Raw genomic sequence first — 10,154 nt, forward strand, 5'->3', positions numbered from 1 at the left:
TGCCTATGGGAGAGGGTAGACACACTGAAAACTGGCTGGGAAGAACTCAGAATCGCTCTTTCTTCAGTTTTATAAAAAGTATAACGTAGCACCATTAAAACATTTCTTATGATAATCTCATGCAGCTCAAGGAGGTCTTAAACTAAACTTCTGGTCCTGCCAAGCAATAAGATTGTAGGTGTACACCATAGGTTTGGCCCTAAAAGTTTTTAAAAAATCCCACTGCCAGACACAGTAAGTTCCCTGTCTTTCTTGTCTTTTTAGTTTCTGTCCATAGTTATCCATCTTTTGTTTTTACACATGGGTTTTTTTGTTTAAATTTGGTACTAAGTTATAAATATGTTTCCTGTTGTCAGTGCTTTCACTGTTAGGGCTGTTTAATGATTTCTTTATTATTGGAAAGATGTCATGTGTCCTAGCATCAATTCCTGGTAATTATTAACCACTGGAAAAATCAAACACAAACAAATCTTAATTCACACTGTTCAGAACATGAACTTTAACATTCTAATGGAACAAAAATTCAGATGGGAGATGACTGTCCACAGTGTAGAAGGATTCCTTTACAGAGCACTTCTGCCACTTGCTCCCCAAGGCTGTCTTCCACAGAGTGGCTTGGGACATAGACTGAAGGGGAACTGGGAAGTTGGAATATTTCAGCTTGAAGCTGAACTAGCTTTACCATGAAGGCTCATTCAGAGTTAGAAAAGTATTCAACCTCTCTGCTGCTTAGATTCCTCCACTGCTAAATAGTCATATCAATAATGTTGACATGAATTGGGGTGTAGCTCTGGGGCAGGGTGGGCTTAGCCCCAGGTCTGGGGAGACCCTATTTTACAGAGATTGTACACCACCATGTTTGGCCCTAAAATCCTACTGCCTGACTACCTTAGGGTGTTACTAAAACGATACCAGTACACTCAGTAGGGGCTGGGGGGATATCACAGATATTGATAGTGTTTGTCCAACATGTATGATGTCCTGGTTTCAGTCTATGACACCACATGAGCTGAGATCACGACATGGCCTATGGTCCAAGAGTCCAGGAGGTAGATGAAGGAGGATCATATTTCAAGGTCAACCTTAGCTACATAGGGAATTCAAGGCCAGCTTGCTCTTCATGAGACCATGTCTCAAAAAACCAACCAACCAGCCAATCAACTAACTAACCAACCAACCAACCAACCAAAAAACCCAAAGGGCAGTCAAACATAACATCACTATAGTGATACCTGCAATTGGGACTATTGGTTTGTGACTTAACAGTCATAGTGAGAGGCACCCTCATTCATATCTCTAACTCTGTGACAAGGGAGAAGTTACCCTAGGAAACTAGTGCATTTTGTCTGATGTACTTTTTAAAAATTATTTTTTAGTTACTTTATAAAGAAATGGATCTCATTATGACACACACACACAGGTAGATAGATGATAGATAGGTGTGTGTGTGTGTGTGTGTGTGTGCTTGGTTCCTATTTACTTGATATAATGTTTAAAGATATCCATAACAGATAAAAAGAGCATTTTAAAGCAGTTACCTGAAAGATTCATAAGCCGCTCACTCCATAGGATGATGACAAAAGATAAAATGTATTTTTTAAAGTTCATCTAACACAACTCAACTATTTTTTTATTTTTATTATTTATTTATTTATTTATTTATTTATTATTTTAGACAGGGTCTCATGTGGCCCAGGCCAGCATCAAACTCACTATATCACCAAGGAATTGAGTTTATGATTCTCCTCCTCTCAAATGGGATTACAGGTGCACACATCACAGAAGGTTTTATGTGGTATGGGGGATGGAACCAGGGCTTTGTACTCTACCATCTGAGTCACTCCCCTGCTCCCTAGCTGTTTGTTTGTTTGTTTGTTTTTTCGAGACAGGGTTTCTCTGTGTAGCCCTGGCTGTTCTGGAACTCACTCTGTAGACCAGGCTGGCCTCGAACTCAGAAATCTGCCTGCCTCTGCCTCCTGAGTGCTGGGATTAAAGGTGTGTGCCACCACTTCCCGGCTAGCTAAGATTTTTAAAAGATGTGTGCCATATGGTTGTATAGGGAAAAAAGATTTCTAGATTCCAAGTTTCTCCTAATGAAGTATGTGCAGAGTCATATGAGGGAAAGCTTGGGAATCTTGATAAAAAAAAGATACACAAACAACTGTTGGGTAGTCAGTGGGAGTGGTGAGCACTTTGACCAGAGGAGATGGGGTAGGGGAATGTGGTAGTTTAAATGTGCTTAGCCCATAGGAAGTGGCACTTTTAGGAGGTGTGGCCTTGTTGGAGGAAGTGTGTCACTGTGTAGGTGGGCTTTGAGGTCATCTCTTAATGCTCAAGCTCCATGCAGTGTGGAAAAGAAGTCTCTTCCTGGCTGCCTTCAGATCAAGATGTAGAACTCTCAGCTCCTTCTCCAGCACCATGTCTGCCTGGATGCTGCCATGCTTCCCATCATTTTGATAATGGACCGAACCTCTGAAATGGTAAGCTAAGAGCTGCCTAGGTCATGGTGTCTCTTCACAGCAATAAAATCCTAACCAAGACAGGGATGCTGACAGAGGAACACAATTCCACATTCTTAGAGAGTTAGAAGCAGAGCAGGTGGCCTGGGATGTGCCTATAGATACCCTAGATCCAGTTGTCCTCAAGGTTGGCTTGGGATAGAAGCCATCTTCTTCTCCCAGCAGAGAATTTGTCTCTATTCTCTCCCTCATCTTTTTGCCAGGCCTAGTGCCTTTCTGAGAGTGCCACCAAAGGTTGCTATTGATCAGGACGAGTTATCACAACTCCAAGCCAATCTCCTGGGTGGCTGGAGCAGAGCAGATTAAGGTATTGGAGTTGACACTTCCTCTCCTGTCTGGTTGTGGCCCACACACCATGATCTCTTCACGGGCTCTGGTTGGAATAGTGATGGTCTTGGAGTAGAGCCTTTCCGGAAGGGTCTATATGCTATGATGCTGCCTACCTGTGTACAGCCACTGGGTGGTGCTGCTGCCCCTGTCTGCAAGCAAGAGGCTGATGATAGAGCAGGTAGTTAAGGCCTTGTGCTTTGGGTGTGGTGGTACTCTTGGGATTCATTCTTGTTCCCTGCAAGTCTATCCAAGCAAGAGAGCCTTGAAATATGCTAGTCAGTCACCTAGCAGAGACTCAGGAATCCTATTGTTTACTCTGTTGTTTTTAATACAGTGTGGGTAGTTGTAGGACTTTTTGGCATACCCTCAGTTTAAGAATCCATTTGAAGGAACTAGAGAAAGTACCCAAGGAGCTGAAGGGGTCTACAACCCTATAAGAGGAACAACAGTATGAACTAACCAGTACTCCCCCAGAGCTGTGTCTCTAGTTGCATATGTAGCAGAGGATGGCCTAGTTGGCCATCAATGGGAGGAGAAGCCCTTGGTCTTGCGAAGATCATATGCCCCAGTACAGGGGAATGCCAGGGCTAGGAAGCAGAAGTGGGTGGGTAGGGGAGCAGGGTGTGGGGAGGGTATAAAGAATTTTCTGGATAGCATTTGAAATGTAAATCAAGAAAATATCTAAGGAAAAGAGAGAGAGAGAGAGAGAGAGAGAGAGAGAGAGAGAGAGAGAGAAGAATCCATTTGTATATTGGCTGAGAATATGGTTTTAATTGGCCAAATGTTTGCCTAGCGTTCAAGAGGTCAATGCGCAGCCCTGCCTAAGCCAGGTGTGACAGTGCCTGCCCATAATGCCCTCTGCCTACAAAAGAGCAAAAGCACATAGACATATGGTATCTGCACTCAACTCTTTGAGTTAACACACTTGGAAACTGGCTTGAGGGGTGGTGTAGGAGAAGCCCCCGACCTTGGTGTTTTTCTCCCTCTCTCTGTCTCAGAGAGTTTATTTTGACCCTCAGTTTCTGTGGAGTCATTGTGTGCTTTCCTGGTCTCAGGCCTTTTCTTTAAACATTACAGTTTCTGTGCAGAAGGCAGATCACCTGTACTGGGGATAAACCATCCCTTCCAGGCACAGAGGATGATCTTGGGAAGCCATACAAACCAGACCAATCTTGTCATGTTTGCCCTCAGCCTCCCTTACTTCTCTACCCAGATAGCCCCTTGTGCACATTGTACACTCACTGGTCAGATATTCGGTTGGAGCTGACTTTCCTGATAAAGGCTCCTGCACAGGCAGAACTATACTAAGTACTGGTGTGTGTTTCTTCTGTGAGTCTGTCTCCCTTGTGTCCCTAGCAGGGATTCCAAGAGCATTAAGGTGTAGTAGCTCCTAGGCTTGCTCATGCTTGCATGACTGAGGGCTGTGCCCCTTGACTTCCACCTGTGTCAGTCTGGGGCTAACCCGAATTGCTAGGCAGAGGCCCACGTGGAATCACATTTTATACAAGTTTGTGGTGATCTGTGCAAGCCCATGTTTCTCCTCAGTTTGTTTACCTTTTGTTGTTTGTTGTTCAAGTTGACACAAATGATTCCATTTTGATTCTTGTGTCTTTCACGGTCCTTACTTTTGACTGAGATTTTTCTGTGGAAACATTTCTGTCCTCTGTCCTGTTGTGAGGGTCTGTTGTTCCTCTGTTGTACCTGTCCTGGGTAAAGTGGGTGGATGAGGGTGTATGATTGGTGGAGTCAGCACCAAATCCTCTTAGCCACACTGGATCAACAGAATTCAGGAAGAGTGCTTCTCTGCTCAGCTCTTGAATGCTAAGGCAGCGTTATTTTGTCAGAAATTGTACTTTAGTTGATTTAAAAAAAACAGAAAAGAGATGCAAAGATTAAAAAGGAAAATGCAAAATAAAAATAATTTTGATACCCACCCCCTGGCAACGGGCAAAGAGAAACCTTGCTGGTAGTGGTGTTCTTCTATCAGTCAGGGGCAGAGCAGATGGCAGTCCTTCGTGCATCCTAGCTTGATGCCTGGCTTGGTGGCAAAGCTGTTTTATGCTTAGGACTCATAAAAAACAAATCAAATCAAATAAAATCAAGTCAAGTCAAATCTAGGCAGTGAAGCGTGGGAGGAGGAAGATGGGCAGAGACCAGCATTCCACCATGCCACTCAGTGCAGGCAGGGAAAGACATCTACAGATCTGCCTTTTGGGCTACATCTTTAGCAGGCCATAGACACACACAATCCTACTACCACCACACAGAACTGTATGGGAGGAAGAAGTCAGAGAGAGACCTGCAGACCACCATGCTACACACAGAGCTGCCCTCCAGTGCAAGGCATAGGTGGGCAGAAGACACCCACTTGTTAACGTGCCATGCAGTATGGACAGAAGATGTCACTCAGGGGCCTGCCAGCCACATCACCAGCCTGCAGCAGGAGCCACCACAGTGTGTGAGTATGTGATGGTCAGATGGAAGAGAGAGAGAGGTGGAACAGCTTGAGCATTATGAAGAGAGATGGAACTGGAGACTCAAGGGTGGAGAGGAGTAGCCTGCTGTGTGTGGACAGCCCTGCTACCTGGAACCATGGTGATGTCCCAGCATCAGCTGTCACTAAGAGCCATGTCTCCATCTGTGGCTATGCAGCCAGCATAGCCAGTGTCAGGGGCAGCCACTGGGATCACATGGATGTCCAGGGACTGTGCATAACTGCTGAGGCACCCCCTTCCCCTATACCTGACTACACCTCCATAGAACATATCCCCCCTCTCTTTATCTTTTTATAAATTCAGCAGTCAGTGCTCTTAACAGCTGAGTTGTCTCTCTATCCCTGACCTAAAGGGTTTTTAAGATAACAACATGGCCAACAGCATAAGCTTAGGCTGTCAGACTTCGGTAAATTTTATGTAAACTTTACCTTGTGTTTTACTTAAACATTTATGTCAATAATCTAGGTCATGTCTCACTAGAAAGTAATAGTTACCCAACAAAACTCTCCTTATAAGTAGATCAACATTAAAAAAATAAACCTTTGTTCTGTTAGACATAGAGAAACAGACTTTATAGTCTAGTCTTTTATCACTGTAGTAATATTCAGCTTTTTCGAATATTTTGTACTTTGATCTAATTGTAGCAAAGTTTATATACATTTCTTTGCCAAGAGTCATCCTCTGCTAACTTCTGTGCATTTTGAAAAATATCTCCAAAGTTAAAAAGATCAGGTTGTGTGTGTGCAAGGCGTCCCTGGATGAGGCACGGGGACTTGGGGGTGGGTGAAGCTGCCCTACATGGTGGTGTAGTGGTAGACACACGAGACCCACAGAATGTATAACAAGAGAGTGAGTCCAAGTGTGAATTGGCCTCTGACGGATGTGCTGATAGTGTGTGAGACTCTTGATACAAGGGAAGGCTTGGGGTTGGGGTGTATGGGAATGTGGGGTTCTGCTATGAACCCCAGACTTAGCTAAAGGCAACACCTATTTAAAAAGCCACACTTTCTGATGTCCTCATGTCCTTACAGGTCTCATTCAACAGTTACCCATGGGCCAACCTTGAGCTACTGGTCCCTCCTTCCTTCCTCTCCTAAGGGCTGGGATTACAGGAAGGAGCACAACCACGCCACACTTGAGGCAGTTTTAATACATGGGCTTTGGGGATCATATTCAAAGTGTAGCAGCTGTGCTGGGGTGGGGCTGAGATGGTGGCCTAGAACAGTCAAGCCGAGGAGAACAGTGGCCCAGAAGCTCTAGGGAAAGGTTGGTGGTTAGGTGAGAGCTCGCTGTCCCAGGTGGGAAGTTGTGAGTCACCCCCTCAGACTCCCTTTCTACCCATGCATAAGGTCTTTGATGCCTACTACTTACTCAGAAGAGGGAGCCAGGCTGAGACCCAGAATGGTCCCCAGCATGTGCCGACAGCTGGTGTGTGTCGAATGTATTAGCATCCTAAGAACTGTGTCCTGCTCTGGCTGTGTCTCTCTGTGCCTGTGGCTATTATGAAATAAGTCTCAGCTTGTTATGAGTTGAGTATGAAATGCCCCAAAGGCTCGTGTTGATCCTGTCCTCAGCTGTTCGTGCTTTTTTGGGAAGTGTTGGAATCTTGAGTAGGTGGGGCCTTGTTGGAGGAAGCAAGTCATTCTGGGTACATGGGACAGGGTCATATGTAGCCCAAACTGAACTTGCTACAAAGTCAAGGATGACCTTGAACTCTTGACCCTCTGGCCATGACAGACTAATGTTGAGATGATGCTCATGCCTGGACTGAAGAGCACCTCTTGTCCCTGGTCTTGTCTATGTGTCCTGTCACAGTGGGTGAGCAGCTTCACTCTAACATGCTTGTGCCATAATACTCCATGTCATCACAGCCCCACATCGAGGGCCAGGTGCTGTGGATATGAACTTCTGAAGCTGTGTGTCAGTCAGAACAGCCTCTCCCACTCTGAGGGGTTCCTTCCTTCTCTTCCTCCAGCGTCTTCTCCTTCTCCTCCTCCTTTTCCTCCTTCTCATCCTCTTCCATTTCCTCCTCCTCTTTTGTTTTGAGACCAGCTCTCACCATAGCCAAGCTGGCCTTGAACTCCTTATGTAGCCGTAGTGTCTTGAACTCCTGATCCTCTTTCCCCCACTCAAGTGCTAGGATTACCAACATGTGCTACCATACCCAGTGTCCCGGGGGGTTATTTTTTGTCCTGTGCTGTGTCACATCCATGAAAATTCAAATCCAGGAATGCTGATCCTGGGAGATGAGAGCCAATGAGAAGGAAGGAGGCTCACTCAAGGGTCAGCATTGTGGAAAGGCCTCTGAGGGCCTATTAACCTCTTAGCTCCTCTTCAAACTCCACAGCACAAAGGTCTCTTATTCAAAGCAAGTGTTACCTTTATGAAGTTGTTATTTTCTTAATAGTTAACATAATTCTTTTGTTCAAAGAAACTTTTTGTTAAAAGATATGGCTGGCCTCAATGTATAATCATCACTAACTGTGTATGATAAATGAGGGAAGAGGAACAGGGAGGATGGACTCTGAGAGATAGCATCAGGAGGGAGTACCATGGCCCATGAGGCCATCTTCCTATGTCTCTCTCAAGCATCCAGTGTGAGACTCACCTTTCCTTTTCTCTGAAATAATAATAAGATGCCGCATTGCTTGCTGATATTTTCATTGGGAGACAAATTACTTTTAGAGCCCACCAAGTGAGGCTGAGCTTTTGCACCAATGTAGGTTAGAGGTGAGTGATAAACATCGGGGTTTCATGCGTGACAAGGGAAGTGCAAGCTGGCATCCTCACATACAAGTCCCTGTGGTAACACAAACTAGCAAGGACAGGTCCTTTCAAGCAGCACCTGTCGTGTGACAGGGCTTTTGTGGGCTGGTACTGATGAAGCTGTCACACCCAAAATGAGAGATGGGACTGATAGCTAAAGGGCTGGGAAGCAGATTAAGAACCGAGTGAAGACTCTTAAGAGGACTTCTCAGGTGTTGGGTTATATAGTTCAGGTGGTAGATGCTTGTCTGACATGCAAGAGGTTATGGTATTGATCCTCAGCACCACACACACACAAGACTTGGTGGTGCATGGTAGTGGAGGCAGGAGGATCAGAATGCATGTATATGTATACACACACCACACACACACACACACACACACACACACACACACACACATTGCATTTTGAATTACACCCTAACCCCCTCTCATCCCTCTTCCAGCTCTCTGACAGTCCCTCCTTTCCCAACAGGCCTCTCTTCTGTTTTCATATCCTTTTACAATTTTTGTGAGCTACTGAGTTTAATCAAGGTTGCCCACATGGGCAGGGCATGGGTGTGGAGCTCTGGACTTGAGCATGGTGTACTCAGAAGTAAGCTATACCACTAAAGACAATGACTTGTCCTCCACTCAGCAACCATCAGCAGCCAATTGTTCATCTATGACTCATCCCATATGATGTCTGAATATTGATGGGCCCAGTCCTGTGCAGGCCCCAGGCAGACAGCTGCCGCCACAGAGTCAATGAGGGCAGTAGCCATGTCATGCCCAGAAAATGGTGTTTCATAGTCCTCTTTCCTATCCTCTGGCTCTTACACTGTGTGCTCCATTTTTCATTGTGTTCCCTGAGCCTTGGAGGAGATAGAAGTGCCCCATTTAAGGCTGAGCATTTATCAGTCACTTATTTCTATCACTGACTAGTTATGTGTCTTTGCTTTACACATTACCTGCTCCAGAGAAGCTCCTCTTACTAAGGCTGAGACCAGCACTAATCTATGGCTATAAGTACTTAGAAAGAGATTTACCAACGTGTTTATTTAAGCAAACCACAGTAGTAGGTTCCTTGCTAGGGCCTACGAGATCCCCAGCCATGGGCTTTGGACCAGCTTTACAATTACTGGGCATGAATTCCCTCCTGTGGACCAGGCTTTAAATCTGATCAGAAACTGGTTGGTTACCTTCACAATAGTACTACACTACACTGGTGGGCACATCTTTCCTGGCAGATCAGTGTTGTAGCTTGCAGGGTCCATAGTTGGACAGGACCATTGATGGTTTTCTCTCCACAACTCTGTACATAGCACCTTCTGGCACTATGAAAACTAGCTAGCAGGGAGGACGTTTCTAGATCATTTGTGGCTTGATTTTGATGCCTAGTACACAAGAATGTAGTATCTACAGCAACAGAATCTTCCCTTCTGATACAGTTCTGGTGGGCATCATAAGCAATGGGAATAGGCTGTGTTGTACCCTAACCCTTCCCACTGAAAAGTTGAGCACTTGAAAATGGGCTTTGAAACATTGATCTTCCTGGACAAGAGTATCCTGCTATGAGAAAAAAACATGCTGATAAAGATGGTGGAGTTTTAGTGGCATGCTAATGAAGACGGCAAGCTGTGGGGTGTGGATGGCTTCATTCTCAGACCTACTTTTTGAGCCCTCCTTCTACATTCTGGGGAAAAGCCTCATTAAGAAAGAGATTTCTTCTGTCAGGTGTGGGGCAACACATCTTCTAGGGCTTAGAAGACAAAGGTGAAAGGTTGGTGAGTTAGAGGCCAGCTTGGATGACAGATATTACAAGATTATGCTTCAAACAAACCACAAAACAAACACAACAACAAAATAAAGCAAGGGGCTGAAGAGATGGGCAGTGTTTCTCAGTGGTTAAGGTAATTGTTACTATTATCTATCTATCTATCTATCTATCTATCTATCTATCTATCTATCTATGGGAAGCCACATGTGCTGTTGCAGGGTGGCGCTGGCTTCCGCTGGCCACCACGCATACATAGGCAGTAAAGTTTTTTTTTTTTTTTTTTTT

General features: G+C 45.0%; 1 non-coding gene across 1 annotated transcript; it reads left to right on the forward strand.

Moving 5' to 3' along the window:
* The first annotated feature begins 4,781 nt into the window (after positions 1–4,781).
* Positions 4,782–4,924, forward strand: LOC115032452. The gene has a single exon (XR_003838130.1). It is a non-coding gene; the product is annotated as a small nucleolar RNA SNORA48 (small nucleolar RNA).
* Positions 4,925–10,154: the final 5,230 nt, after the last annotated feature.

Source organism: Mus caroli, chromosome 1 (assembly GCF_900094665.2).
Source record: "Mus caroli chromosome 1, CAROLI_EIJ_v1.1, whole genome shotgun sequence".
In the NCBI taxonomy this organism is placed as follows: domain Eukaryota; kingdom Metazoa; phylum Chordata; class Mammalia; order Rodentia; family Muridae; genus Mus; species Mus caroli.